Source organism: Somniosus microcephalus, chromosome 12 (assembly GCF_052327205.1).
Source record: "Somniosus microcephalus isolate GS21.2 chromosome 12, FLI_Smic_1.0, whole genome shotgun sequence".
NCBI lineage: Eukaryota > Metazoa > Chordata > Chondrichthyes > Squaliformes > Somniosidae > Somniosus > Somniosus microcephalus.
The window spans coordinates 42947452-42963053 of record NC_140998.1 but is presented as its reverse complement, the minus strand read 5'-3'; positions in this window follow the sequence as shown (position 1 = coordinate 42963053).

Genomic DNA, 15602 nt, shown 5'->3' with positions numbered 1-15602 from the left:
GATTTTTGGTCTTTGCTGTAACATAGAAACATAGAAGATAGGAGCGGGAGTAGGCCATTCGGCCCCTCGAGCCTGCTCCACCATTCAATGCGATCATGGCTGATCATCCAAGTTCAGTACCCGGTCCCTGCTTTCTCTCCATACCCCTTGATCCCTTTAGCCTTAAGAAATATATCCAACTCCTTCTTGAATATATTTAATGAATTGGCCTCGACTGCCTTCTGTGGTAGAGAATTCCACAGGTTCACCACTCTCTGGGTGAAGAAATTCCTCCTCATCTCTGTCCTAAATGGCCTACCCCTTATCCTTAGACTGTGACCCCTGGTTCTGGATTCCCCAACTATCGGGAACATCCTTCCTGCATCTAGTCTGTCTAGTCCTGTTAGAATTTTATAAGTTTCAATGAGATCCCTCTCATTCTTCTAAACTCCAGCAAGTACAAGCCCAATTGACCCAATCTTTCCTCATACGTCATTCCTGCCATCCCAGGTATCAGCCTGGTGAATCTTCGCTGAATAGAATAATGCTGTTTTGAGCAGACTGTCAAGCATCTATTCAATATTAATTGACTTCATATTTATCTCACACTGTGTAATCTAAAAGTAGAATAAGTAGATAAAAAGAAAAATCACATTTTAAATAGCACACAAACAAGCCACTGGCCCCAATATTTAGGGGGAGGGAGCCAGGGCTGGGGGTGGGGTTGTAGCAGCCAGGATGCCCAGAAATCCGGGTAACGCGGAGGTCCTGCCGAATTCAGTGACAGGACCTCATTTGATTGTTTTCTCTCTCCATTTCCAGCACTATTACATGAGAGGCTAGCCGACTGTCGGGTGGGAAGGCCTGCGGTAGAAGGCCGCAGCTGGGAAGAGGAGGGAGGGAGAGATCGCGGTGGGGGGGGGGGGGAGGGAGAGATCGCGGTGGGGGGGGAGGGAGCGATCGCGGTGGGGGGGACGGAGAGATCGCGGTGGGGGGGACGGAGAGATCGCGGTGGGGGGGACGGAGAGATCGCGGTGGGGGGGACGGAGAGATCGCGGTGGGGGGGACGGAGAGATCGCGGTGGGGGGGACGGAGAGATCGCGGTGGGGGGAGGGAGAGAACGCCGGTCGGCCGATCGCAAGGAGGGAGGCTGATCAGCTTAGCTCGGGGGGCTGGGGGGAAAGCACTCCTGCTCTCCCTGGCCCACAAGCAGTGCTGAAAACGCTTACCCACTGGATCCAGCCTCCCTTCAGCTACCCGGTTTCCCGAGCCCTGGGACACCCTGGAAGCCAAATTTGTAAGCTCTGCTCACATTAACATAAGATAACATAAGAAGTAGGAGCAGGAGTAGGCCATACGGCCCTGCTCCGCCATTCAATAGGATCATGGCTGATCCGAACCTAGACTCACGTCCACTTCCCTGCCCGCTCCCCGTAACCCCTAATTCCCTAATCAGCTAGGAAACTGTCTAACTCCGTTTTAAATTTATTTAATGTCGCTGCTTCCACAGCTCTCTGAGGTAGCAAATTCCATAGATTTACTACCCTCTGAGTGAAGAAGTTTCTCCTCATCTCAGTTTTGAAAGATAGATGGATCTTTATATTGTTGTCTTGGGGATACCAAATGTAGGAGAATGGTAGCATCGTATGTCCTTTACACCACCACCAAGCAGTTTAATTTTATGTATTGACAAGATACGGCTCTTGAAAAGTGAAACACCATTGGCAAGACTCAATGCACCACATGGTCATGGACTGTGTTAACTTAAAAAAGTGCCAGGTTTTCAAATTGGTCTCTATACCATGTACTGCACTGGTACCCTGGACTTATATTCACCTTCCATCCATATTACAATTAACCACAATAATTCTGTAAATAATCATAAAACATTTACATTGCACTTTCCAACATATAATCAATGTCACTGGTTTTCTGTTGATGTTACAGAGACGAAGGTGAGCCATTGTTTGGGTATAGAGTGGACAGATTACTTTAGTGTCAGCCACCTCTACATCATGTAGTGTAGTAAAAATGAAAAAACAACTTGCATTTATATGATCGCCTTTCATGTCCTCAGGACATCCCCATTCCCTTCACTCCACATAATTTGGTTGGAGGGGCATATGATCCTGGTGGTGGGCCTTCAGTACTACAGCCAGGATGTTTTCAGGGCCCATACCTTGTGCTGTGCCCAGTACACTCAGCAGCTTCTTAATGCACCTGCCAAGATGTCACCAACTACACTTGCTGGCACTCTAACATCTGTCTGGCAACAGCTGTGGGGAAGTGTCTGCACAGAATCTGGGACAGCTGAGAGCCAGATGCAAAGTCGTACCAGCTGCTCCAGTGACCACCTGCTGCTAACATGCTCCATGGAACTGACACTGCCAATGACAGCACCAGTCAGCTGCAGCCTCCAGCTTGTATTATGGGGTTTTCCTTTCTCTACGTATTTGGCGGTCACCTCTTAACCCCTGCAGCACTTGCAAAGGCTGCTAATGGGTTGAGCTCAATGTTTCTGTTAAGCGCTCTGGAGGTCCCGTGCAGGCCACTTGCCAGCTTCTCAATGGAAAAACCACACATGCGCTGAAATTTGAATGGGCCGCCGAGACCATTAAAAGACCCAAGGCATCCAAGAAAGAAATTACAGCTTCCAGAATGTATGTCCCCTCATTATCACACTTTTCTTTAATTGTCACCAACCCTTTAAATTTAATTTGCATACAATTTTCTGCTGACTACACTTGTCCTAGTCTGCATCTGGATCTATGAAGAATTACGCAAATTATCTGATCCAGAAAAGATGAATGCTATTATTACTTATGGAGCGGATTTTTGTCGACCTAATGCTTGTGCACATCAGTTTTCAGGGTGTTAAGCAGAGGAAGAAGGGATAGGGACTGTTAAACCTCACTCTCAACCCCTTTTGCTCATGACGAACATTTCAGGGAATGAAACGGGTAGAAGCAGCACTATTGCAGTTGGCATTTCGATAAAGTGTAAATCAGATGGGAGCAATATCAAAATGCCTACCATATAATGTTGCATGAATTCTGCTTGACAGCCAATGGCGGCTGAGATTGTCGTAGAATCATAAAATGGTTATAGCACAGAAGGAGGCCATTCAGCCCATCGAGCCTGTGCTAGTTCTCCAAGAGCACTTCAGCTCGTCCCACTCTCCCGCCCTTTCCCCGTAGCCCTGCAAATTTTTTTCCTTCAGGTACTTATCCAATTCCCATTTGAAAGCCATGATTGAGTCTGCCTCCACCTCCCTTTCAGGTAGTGCATTCCAGTCCTAACCACGCGCTGCGTAAAAAAGGTTTTCCTCATGTTGTCTTTGGTTCTTTTGCCAATTACCTTAAATCTGTGTCCTCTGGTTCTCGACCCTTCCGCCAATGGGAACAGTTTCTCTCTATCTACTCTGTCTGGTCCCCTCATTGTTTTGAACACCTCTATCAAATCTCCTCGCAAACTTCTCTGCTCTAAGGAGAACAACCCCAGCTTCTCCAGTCTAGCCATGTAACTGAAGTCTTTCAGCCCTGGAACCATTCTTGAAAATCTTTTATGCACCCTGTCTAAGGCCTTCACATCCTTCCTAAAGTGCGGTGCCCATAATGGGACACAATACTCCAGTTGAGGTCGAACCAATGTTTTATAAAAGGTTCATCATAACTTCCATAGAAATTGCGTTTGAGTCACACAGCATTCCCGCCCCCGCCCCCCTCCTCACCCCACCATCTTAACTTACCTGAGAACAGGCACAGGAAAGTCACCTGCCCCCAGGGGCCTACTTTACATTGGAAAGTCGCGGGCCAATGACATCAAGGACATTTTAACCCCTGGATTCGGGAGGCCTGCGTGGAGCGATTTCCCCCAACAGTTGAACCACGGCAGTAGTCGTTGCGTGGTCAGAAAAGGCCACTATAAGGTTAAACATTTAACTTTTCTGTGGAATTCTTGTGGGCCCAGAGAGGCAGGATCGCTCCCCCGGGGCCCCGCAAGGGGTTATTGGGCCTCAGCAACCCCTTGCCATGCCTCTCCCTCCCAGCACTTCTATCAGCTGCCAACCCCGCTCTGTCAAGTACTAGCTTTATGCCAAGAACCGTTCTCTTGGATTCCCAGTGTCCTCGGGCTCCACACCCAATTTTTGCTCCTTGCCCGCCGGTTTCAGGCGGGAGAGTGTCCTGCTTTATTCAAATGAGGCACGGGCCTTAAAATTGCTCGGGCCTCACACTACGCTCCCCTCTGGAGTTTCCCCATCGCTCCGCACCCAGTTAAAATCGTCTTCGATGAATCACAACATTTGGTCATGATTTCAGCAGAAGCATTAAACAATTTATTTTAAACAGATGTTATAGCTTCCATTGAAATAGGGAAGAAAGGAATTTGATGCGAGCATGTTCAGCATTAGTACAATATTATACAGCGCAATTTCTATTCTATAACGTTTTACTTTCAAGCAAATCACCTTGCTATTTTTATAAATGCAGCACTGCTGAAATGAATGAAGTAAAACAAAATCTGCCGTTGGATCAAATTTGCCCTTAAGTATCAATTACTCTTACCTGACTTGCTCTAAAGTGAATTAGCATCTAATCAAATTATAATTTGTGTAAAAGAGTTTTAAAAAAACACGGCCGGAATACAAGGAAGCATGCCTTTAAGTGTTATCTTTCCTGCCGTTCGTAGTATGGGAAAACAAACATTATTGTATGCTGCAGAACCAACATATGTCAAAGCTGAATTGATGTACAACTTGCCACATTGGAGAAAAAACAAGATCTTAAACAAAATGTCTCACTATGTGCTGGATTGATGGCAGCAGGCCAGAATTACAAGACCTTCATGCTATTATTGACCTATCCATGAGCTATGAAATTTGATGATGTGTAAAGGAGACATGGGTTGAAGAGGACTAGTACTTATTTCGGTTCACTCCAACAGATTTTGCAAACCAAAAGGGGGATAAAAGGGAGAACAAATAAAAAGAATAGGAAGATCGCTGAAGCCGAATCATTTGGCCACATGCACTTCAATTTCAAAATCAAGCAGTTGTTGAAGACAGGAATATTGAATAATTTATTTCAAATATTTAAGATTTAATGGTGTCTATTCATTGTGTACATTGAAGTATTCTGAATGTAATCGATTCTGCTCAAAGCAAATTAGTATGACAATCCTTCATCAGGAAAGTTGTGAAGAGTAATAAAGAAAATTTAGACACAGTTGCATAGAAGGCCCCGATTTTAACACCCATGACCTGGCGGACACCATGCGAGGGTGGCAGTTAAAATGAGGCCAGTCACTTACTCCCTCTGATCCCGCTACCTTCCTGCCGTGTCCCGATCTTAACCTGCTCTTCTGAGCGTGCAAGCTGGGCATCGGCAGGAAGGCATCGGGGTCCTATTTTAAAATATGTAGATAGGGTCTGACGATGTCATCAGGACCTGATCTGCAATTTTAGTTGTAAGGACTGAGCGGGGGGAGCAGTGATGGCTACCCCGTCAGGGCAAGACTGTGGGGAACCGGATCGTGGGCCAGAAGCGGCCACGGCAAGGTAAGTTTAAAAATATTATTTTTAGTTTTCTTTGTGGGCCAGAGGGAGCACGAGCATCCTCTGGGCTTCAGAAGGAAGTTTGGGACTCCCTCGCCCAGGGCTCGCCCCTTCCCCTCGTCCAGGGCTCGCCCCCCTCCCCTCTGCCCAGGGCTCGCCCCCCTCCCCTCTGCCCAGGGCTCGCCCCCCTCCCCTCTGCCCAGGGCTCGCCCCCCTCCCCTCTGCCCAGGGCTCGCCCCCCTCCCCTCTGCCCAGGGCTCGCCCCCCTCCCCTCTGCCCAGGGCTCGCCCCCCCTCCCCTCTGCCCAGGGCTCGCCCCCCCTCCCCTCTGCCCAGGGCTCGCCCCCCCTCCCCTCTGCCCAGGGCTCGCCCCCCTCCCCTCTGCCCAGGGCTCGCCCCCCTCCCCTCTGCCCAGGGCTCGCCCCCCTCCCCTCTGCCCAGGGCTCGCCCCCCTCCCCTCTGCCCAGGGCTCGCCCCCCTCCCCTCTGCCCAGGGCTCGCCCCCCTCCCCTCTGCCCAGGGCTCGCCCCCCTCCCCTCTGCCCAGGGCTCGCCCCCCTCCCCTCTGCCCAGGGCTCGCCCCCCTCCCCTCTGCCCAGGGCTCGCCCCCCTCCCCTCTGCCCAGGGCTCGCCCCTCCCCTCGGCACATGGCTCGCCCCTCCCCTCTGCCCAGGGCTCGCCCCCCTCCCCTCTGCCCAGGGCTCGCCCCTCCCCTCGGCACATGGCTCGCCCCTCCCCTCTGCCCAGGGCTCGCCCCCCTCCCCTCTGCCCAGGGCTCGCCCCCCTCCCCTCTGCCCAGGGCTCGCCCCCCTCCCCTGGGCTCACCCCCCTCCCCTCTGCCCAGAGCTCGCCCCCTCCCCTCTGCCCTCCCCCCTATTGTGGCCAGATTCCCCACCAATTGCAGCCAGAGCCCTTCCTTCTCAGTAAACTGCTGGGGGCCATTTCAATGGACGGCCTCCTGCAGCCGATTTCCCTCTCCCGCCCGTCGACCATGTAGTGGATCTGAGCAGGTGCGGGCGGGACGCTAGGAACATTTACTAAGATAAGGCCCAGTTGTTAGGAACCGATCCTCCACATCCCCACACCTCACGGCTGCCTCGCCCACTTCAGGGCAGCATTTACCGTACCCGCCCCCTCTTTTAAAATCAAAGCCTTAAAGTTCTATTTGGGCTAGTTGTCGACACATTATAAGTAACTGAAATTTGTAGCACATTAGAAGTGGGGCAGAAAAGCACTCAGGCCTGTTGTTGGATTGGAGTTCATTTGGCTTTGAACTTGTCCACGGAAGCTTCTTCACCCTGCTCCTAGACTTGCACAAACTGTTTTAGGGAATTCACAAGACAGTCATCATCAATCTAAGATACATACCCTAGTTGAAGCATGCATCTGTACAACGTGATTCCAGTTGAAAGAAATTAATATATACATTGCGAACGTCAGAAATGGTGTTTGGAAATAGAAAGATTTCTGACATGTATGAATGGGTGGATCTACATTGCTATTAATTTATTTCTGCCAGTTCTTATACACGCACTAATTTTTCAGACAAAAGTTAAAATCTAAATGAAGCTAGATGTATATTCTCTGCTGGTTTGGGCTAAGGATATAATACATCATGTCAGAGCTGCAGAAAACCTATTTATCATAAAATGTAATTCAACATTATGTACATAAATGGATATTTTTCACTGCCCGTGTACATGGAAGCACCTCCAGGTTCAACCCATGCCATGATCTACGGCTCATATATACACGTGGATAACAGATAATTACCCGCCTGTCAGTCAACCGACATCCCGTTGAACAATTTGTTCTTCACCTTTCATTGACTCTACTTCAACACTGCGCACATGAACTGAAATGAAAGTAATCAGACTTGCTCTCGATTTGCCATCTGTCAGCGAGCATCAGCTCTGCCCGGCCGATTCCCAGTGTTCCTTATCAGAACAACCATCTTCATCGCAAAGTCATCAGTTTCAGCTGGGTGTCTTTTGTGAGAAGCTTGCACCTGACCCCTGTTTGCCTTCCATTTCTCACCTTCATTCAGCCAGACAGTAATGCTTAAAGAGTTTGTCAAAATCCAACTGTGACAGTTTCACCTGCCGACGCTTCCCGACACCTCACTCTGTGAAAAAGACTTGTTAACAACGAAAGCATGGGAATAATTTCCAATGTACTTAAACAAATTGACAAACAGTGAGCGCGAGCAATTTGAGCACCAACGTGGATATAGTTTTTTTTTATGCAAATAATTTACCGCTGAGCAAAATAATTGCTTGGCACATTATAAATTGATAATTACGTGTGCAACTGAACCAAATCCAGCCTCTGAGTTTGGGTAGTCCCCATCATGGGGCGATAGTGGATCAGTCGACCGCTTTACACAAACGCCTGAATTCCGCCTGGTGATAAAAGTGAAGATTCACCCAATGTCCATATAGCACCTGAAATTACACTTTGCGAATCTTAGCATACAAAAAGCACTCAGCGTGTGACTGGATTAATGCCTCCATTATAAGAGCAGATGAAGGAACCTGGTGTAAGAATAAATAAAGGACTTACACTTATGTAGTGAATTGCAGGACCTCAGGACATCCCAAAGCGCTTTTACAGCCAATTGAAAGTGTCGAGCTGCCCTGAGTGGAAAAGGCACTGGGCCTGCTCCCTTCTAGATACATAGAAACATAGAAGATAGGAGCAGGAGTAGGCCATTCGGCCCCTCGAGCCTGCTCCGCCATTTAATGAGATCATGGCTGATCATCCAAATTCAGTACCCTGTCCCTGCTTTCTCCCCATATCCCTTGATCCCTTTAGCCTTAAGAAATATATCTAACTCCTTCTTGAACATATTTAATGAATTGGCCTCAACTGCCTTCTGTGGTAGAGAATTCCACAGGTTCACCACTCTCTGGGTGAAGAAATTCCTCCTCATCTCAGTCCTAAATGGCTTACCACTTATCCTTAGACTGTGACCCCTGGTTCTGGACTCCCCTGCCATCGGGAACATCCTTCCTGCATCTAGTCTGTCTAGTCCTGTTAGAATTTTATAAGTTTCAATGAGATCCCCTCTCATTCTTCTAAACTCTAGTCAATATAAGCCCAATCGACCCAATCTCTCCTCATACGTCATTCCTGCCATCCCAGGTATCAGTCTGGTGAATCTTCGCTGCACTCCCTCCATGGCAAGAACATTCTTCCTCAGATAAGGCGACCAAAACTACACACAATACTCAAGGTGTGGTCTCAGCAAGGTCCTGTACAATTGCAGCAAGACATCCTTGCTCCTGTACTCGAATCCCCTCACTCTGCTTTTCCAGGACTCCATGCGGCCTATTAAATGGTTGCCATCAAAAAGCCGTCCTGCCAACCGCTGCCTCCCCTCAGCTCCAGCACTTAACGGAGGGAAGGCTGCCCAAAATGTAATTCTTCCATCAAGCGACGGGTGCTGAAAGCTCACCCTGAATATTTGGAGGAGGCCCCCAGTGTAAAGTATGTGTCTATACTTAATCCAATAATGAAGAGACAGCTTGGAAGATTCAACGTAGGTCTTTACTTATTACCAACAGGCGGGAACTGAGGGGAAATCAGTACCCACAGTACTATTTATACCCCTATGGCCAGGGGTGGTACTACGGTATCACTACGCCCTACAAAGTAGTGCTGCCCTGGCCATAGGTTTAAAGCAACATACATATTACATACACAACATTCCTCCCCTTTTAATTAAAACGTACCCGTGCAACGAAGTCAATGGATGCCCCATAACTAGGGCTAATAACATTTGGTAACACAATCTACATAACATATTTACATCAAGAGTTGTCTACTTATATATATATATATATATAAGCAGAAACAGGTTATAGATTCAGTCTCTGAGGAGGCCTCCTGTCTCGACTAGGATAACGTCTTTCTCTAGTCGGTCTCGGTGTAGGCGGCGGTACTTCCGTCACCCCTTCATCGCTGGACTCGTCGGTGCCTGATGGCACATCCTGTGCCGTGGAGATCACTGGAGTACTGAACTCCTCGCAATCCTGAGACCTCTGTAACGACGAGCTGGGCCGTGATTCCGCTGTAACAATGTGCTGAGACGTTTGAGGTAGTGAATCAGTTGGGTTTCTGGATTCCACAAGTTGATCAGCATGTCGTCTGATTATGCCTTCCCCTGTCTCAACTGTGTACATCAAGGGTCCCTGGCGGGCCTTTATCGTACCAGACCGCCACTTTTCCTTCCTATAATCACGGGCCAACACTTGCTGCCCCACCTCAAAGCTCCGTGTCTGTCTGTCAGGAGCCCTACGAAATACTCGGTTTTCCACATCTCTCCGAATGTTTGGTTTGAGCAATTCAAGGCGAGACCTTAACCTTCTATTAAAGAACATGACGGCGGGGGCCTGGTTGGTCACCGTATGTGCAGCATTACGGTATGCGAATAGGAAGTTGTCCACCTTGTGTTGTAGTGGCAACCTTTCCTCTCCCATCGCCTTGATGGCCTTTTTTAAAGTCTGTACAAATCGCTCTGCCAGCCCATTTGTAGCCGGATGATATGGTGTGGACGTATAATGTCGCACTCCATTCCTTTTTAGGAATGCTTGAAATTCTTCTGCCACAAATTGTGGCCCATTGTCCGAACAGACTTGCTCGGGCACCCCGTTTCGGGCAAAAATGGTCCTTAAGACTGCGACCGTCTTTTCGGCTGTCGTTGATGACATCTTTATGACCTCCGGCCATTTTGAATGGGCGTCCACTACAATAAGGAACATCGCATCCAGGAAGGGGCCAGCGAAGTCCACGTGGATCCTTTGCCACGGCGTTGAGGGCCACTCCCACGGATGTAGTGGGGCTTGTGGTAGTACGTTCTGTACCATCTGGCATCCTTGGCACGCTTTTGCTACTTCCTCAATGTCCCCATCAATGCCGGGCCACCAGACGTAGGCTCTGGCGGGGCTTTTCATTTTGACACCCCCCAGATGACCTTCGTGTAAGTCCTGCAACACTTTATGTTGTAATTTTTGAGGGACCACTGCCCTGGCTCCGCACATCAATGTGCCCCGGCAGACGGACAACTGGTCCTTCCTTGCCGAAAACGCCGGCAATGATGCGTCACCCTGCACCGGCCAGCCTTTCACGGTTAATTCGTAAACCCTTGCCAATGTCGGGTCGTTCCGTGTTTCCCGCTCGATACATTGGCTGGTGATGGGCAAGTGTTCCATAACAGCTGTATGATATATTTCCACGGGGTCCTGTACTATCTCTTCGATCTCGGTAGGCAAGGGTAGCCGCGACAGGCCATCCGCATTGCCATGCTGTTTGATACCCTTATATTCGATAAGGTACTGGTGTGCTTCTAAGAACAGTGACCATCTCTGTAGCCTTTGGGCCGTCATCAGGGGCACCCCTTTTGTTGGATTAAATATCGACACCAACGGTTGATGATTCGTCAGTAGTGTGAAACGTTGCCCATGCAGGTAGTGGTGGAATTTTTTTACACCCCACACCAGACTGAGGGCCTCCCTGTCGATTTGCGCATAGTTTCTTTCGGCTGTAGTTAACGACCTTGAGGCAAATGCTATTGGCCTCTCCGTCCCGTTGGGAAATTTGTGTGACAACACTGCCCCTATACCGTACGTGGAGGCGTCACATGCCAACCTCATTGGCATTTTTGGGTCAAAGTGTGCGAGCACTTCCTTTGATGTGATGAGTTGTTTACCCTTTTTAAAAGCAGCCTCACACGCTTCGTCCCAATTCCAGGAGACTCCCTTTTGCAGCAATGAATTTAGTGGATGTAAAATGGATGATAAGTTGGGGAGGAACTTATGGTAATAGTTTATAAGGCCTAAGAATGATCGTAACTGAGATACATTCTCAGGGGGCGGGGCGTTCACTACTGCCTCGATCTTTTCCGGGGACTTATGCAGGCCTTCCTTATCTATAATGTGACCACAGTATGAGATACGTTCCTGGAAAAACTCACATTTCTGCTTGTTCGCCCCGAGTCCATATTGTTGTAACCACAGAAGTACCCGCTCCAGGTTAGCGAGGTAGTCGTTATCTGTTTGTCCTGTCACCAGGATGTCATCCAGGTAGCATTGCATTCCTGGAATGCCCTGTAGGACCTGTTCCATGGTCCTCTGCCATATTGCCGGGGCGGACGCCACACCAAACCAAATACCAGGCGATTGTACTGGTACAATCCCTTGTGTGTGTTAATCGTTAGGAGCTTTTTCGAGTCCTGCTCCACCTCCATCTGTAAATAAGCTTGACAAAGGTCAATCTTCGTAAAGTGTCTACCCCCAGCTAATGATGCGAATATGTCTTCTATCCGCGGCAGTGGATACCGTACCGTGTGCAGGACTGGGTTAATAGTTATCTTAAAATCCCCGCAAATGCGAACCTTCTTTGGTTCCCCCAGTGTGTTATTTGCAGATTTCTTTATAACTGGGATGATGGGCATGGCCCACTCGCTCCACTCAATCTTTGTAAGGACACCTGCACTCTCTAAGGCGTCCAGTTCTGCTTCCACTGCTGGCCGAATGGCATAAGGCACCGGTCTGGCCTTACAAAACTTGGGGTTTGCGTCTTGAGCAATAGTTATTTTTGCTCTAATGTCCTTTAAGGTCCCCAGCCCTTGTTGGAACACCTCTGGCATTTTTGCCAATAGTTTCGACAGCCTGCTTGTAATGGTTGCATCATCCGTGGTGGTCTCTACTTTTAACTCATGCATCGACTTCCAGTCGAAGTGGATTTTTCTTATCCATTCCCTACCCAAAAGTGGTGGTCCACCGTTTGGTAGGACGTATAAATAAAGTCCTGGCACTTTTCTGCCGTTGTATTTAACTGTTACTTGCATTTTTCCCTTCGGGTAAACTTTTTGTCCCGTATATGTTTTTAAATTAATTTCCGTATCCTTTAAGGGAATGCTTTTGAACAGCCCGTTATAATCTTGTTCATTAATTACTGATAGGGCTGAACCCGCGCCCAGCTCCATATTAACTTCGACGCCTGCTACTGTCATTTTAACCCACATTGTGCTGTGGTCCTCCGTTTTGTCTACACCATATAACTTGAGACATCCTAGACCTTTAGGCTCTGCTTTTGTGCCTTCCTGTGACTCATCTGAGCTACTGTCAGACATCTTATGTATTTCTGTCCTTGCCTTGGTACTGCTCGGATTGCCCCCACGATTGGGTTTCGTACCAGACCGACAAACTTTCGCTATATGCCCCTTTTTCCCCACACTGCCGGCATATTTTATCACGAAACCAACAATTACTTTGGTCGTGGGTGGTTTTGCCACAACGGTATCATTTACCTTTGTGAAATGTCATCTCATGGGTGTCATAGCCGGTTGTGTTTTGTGGTATTTGAGCCGCACCCTGTGCTGCTGCTTCGTGGACCGATGCTATTTCAATCGCCTGATCTAGGCTGAGCTGTTTCTTGGCTAGCAACCGTTTACATGTATTCTCATTTAACATGCCACAGACAAATCTGTCTCTGATCGCGTCCGTCAATATGGCTCCAAACTGGCAATGTTTGGACAACCTTCTGAGCTCAGCTAAATATGCTGCCTGCGACTCATCATTCCTTTGGTTGCGTCTGTAGAAGCGGTACGTTTCTGCTATAAATGGTGGCTTAGGGTTTAAATGTTCCCTTAACGTATCAACAATTTGGGCGTACGTTTTGTCCGCTGGCTTTTCTGGAGTAAGAAGATTCCTCAGCAGCCCGTATGTTTTTGCCCCCATAAAATTTAATAAGGTTGCTGCCTTTTGGTCATCTTCCACCTTGTTTACTATGCAATAAAGTTCATGCCTTTCGATATAGGCCTCCCATTCTTCTGTGTCCTCCACAAATGGTGCCAACCACCCTTCTTTGGACATTTTAACTGCTGAAGAGAAAAAAAACTTTGAAGAGAAAAAAACTTTTCCCCTTTTGTCCACTAGATGGCGTGCTAGTCCTCGTGGCTCCGTTTGTTCCCCAGATCGCTTTCCCCTTTGTCCACTAGATGGCGTTGTTTTTTTTTTGTATTTTAAACTGCTGGAGATTTAAAAAAAACTTTTCCCTTTTGTCCACTAGATGGCGTGCTAGTCCTCGTGGCTCCGTTTATTCCCCAGCTCGCCTGCCCATTCCTTGCAGCACCCGTTCCCCGGGAAGGATTTCAGTTACCTGGCCCTGGGTGGACTTTTGCCCCGTGGCTGGAGCGCCCCTCTCTGTTGCTGCTGCTCCTCTCGTACCTGGAGTGCTGGTCGATTTCCTTTGGCCGCCGCTGGACTCTGCACCTCTCATACCTGGAGTGCTGTTCGATTTCCTTTGGTCGACGCTGGAGTCTGCTCCTCCGAACCTGGAGTGCTGGGCGATTTCCTTTGGTCGCCGCTGGACCCTGCAGGCTGGCTGGTAAGAAGCCTCTCTCCTTCTCTCTCCGTACTGCTGCCGTTCCTTTGTTGCACCGTGTACTGGTGAGTTCGAACGTTACTCGTCGCCAGTGTAAAGTATGTGTCTATACTTAATCCAATAATGAAGAGACAGCTTGGAAGATTCAACGTAGGTCTTTACTTATTACCAACAGGCAGGAACTGAGGGGAAATCAGTACCCACAGTACTATTTATACCCCTATGGCCAGGGGTGGTACTACGGTATCACTACACCCTACAAAGTAGTGCTGCCCTGGCCATAGGTTTAAAGCAACATACATATTACATACACAACACCCAGGACCAATTTCTATCAATCCTCGGGCCTAGGGATTGCTTCCCTGTGCCCATTTGTCATCCAGCACATATAATAATAATTAGTTGCAGTCTGGGCAAAGCCCCCGAACACAGTGCACACCTGTAAATCACAGGGGGTCCGACAGTGTGGGGGGGGAAAGTAAGCAATAGACAGCTGTCAAAACAGTTTTTGTTAACTTTTGAATTCAACTATAGATAATATAGTAAAGAAGAAAGACTTGCAGGTTGGGTGATTGGGCAGATGCATGGCAGATGCAGTATAATGTGGATAAATGCGAGTTTATCCACTTTGGTGGCAAAAACAGGAAAGCAGATTATTATCTGAACGGCAATAGATTGGGAGAAGGGGAAGTGCAATGAGACCTGGGTGTCCTTGTGCACCAGTCGCTGAAGGTACGCATGCAGGTGCAGCAGGCGGTTAAGGCGGCAAATGGTATATTGGCCTTCATAGCGAGAGGATTCGAGTACAGGTGCAAGGATGTCTTGCTGCAGGGCCTTGGTGAGACCACACCTTGAGTATTGTGTGCAGTTTTGGTCGCCTTATCTGAGGAAGGATATTCTTGCCAAGGAGGGAGTGCAGCGAAGATTCACCAGACTGATACCTGGGATGGCAGGAATGACATATGAGGAGAGATTGGGTCGATTGGGCTTATATTCGCTGGAGTTTAGAAGAATGAGAGGGAATCTCATTGAAACTTATAAAATTCTAACAGGACTAGACAGACTAGATGCAGGAAGGATGTTCCCAATGGCGGGCGAGTCCAGAACCAGGGGTCACAGTCTAAAGATAAGGGGTAAGCCATTTAGGACTGAGATGAGGGGGAATTTCTTCACCCAGAGAGTGGTGAACCTGTGGAATTCTCTACCACAGAAGGCATTTGAGGCCAATTCATTAAATATATTCAAGAAGGAGTTAGATATATTTCTTAAGGCTAAAGGGATCAAGGGATATGGGGAGAAAGCAGGGACAGAGTACTGAATTTGGATGATCAGCCATGATCTCATTAAATGGCGGAGCTGGCTCGAGGGGCCGAATGGCCTACTCCTGCTCCTATCTTCTATGTTTCTATGTTGATATAGCGCCTTTCACAACCTCAGGACATCTCAAAGTGCTTTACAGCCAACAAAGCACCTTTGAAGTGCAGTCACTATTGTAATGTAGGAAACGCAGCAGCCAATATGCGCACAGCACAGACATATGATAATGGCCAGATAACCTGTTTTTAATTATGTTGGTTGAGGGATAAATATTGATCAGGACACCAGGGAGAACTCCCTCGCTTTTGTTCGAAATAGTGCCATGGGATTTTTTACATCCACCGGAAAGGTCAGAAGGGAGCTTGGT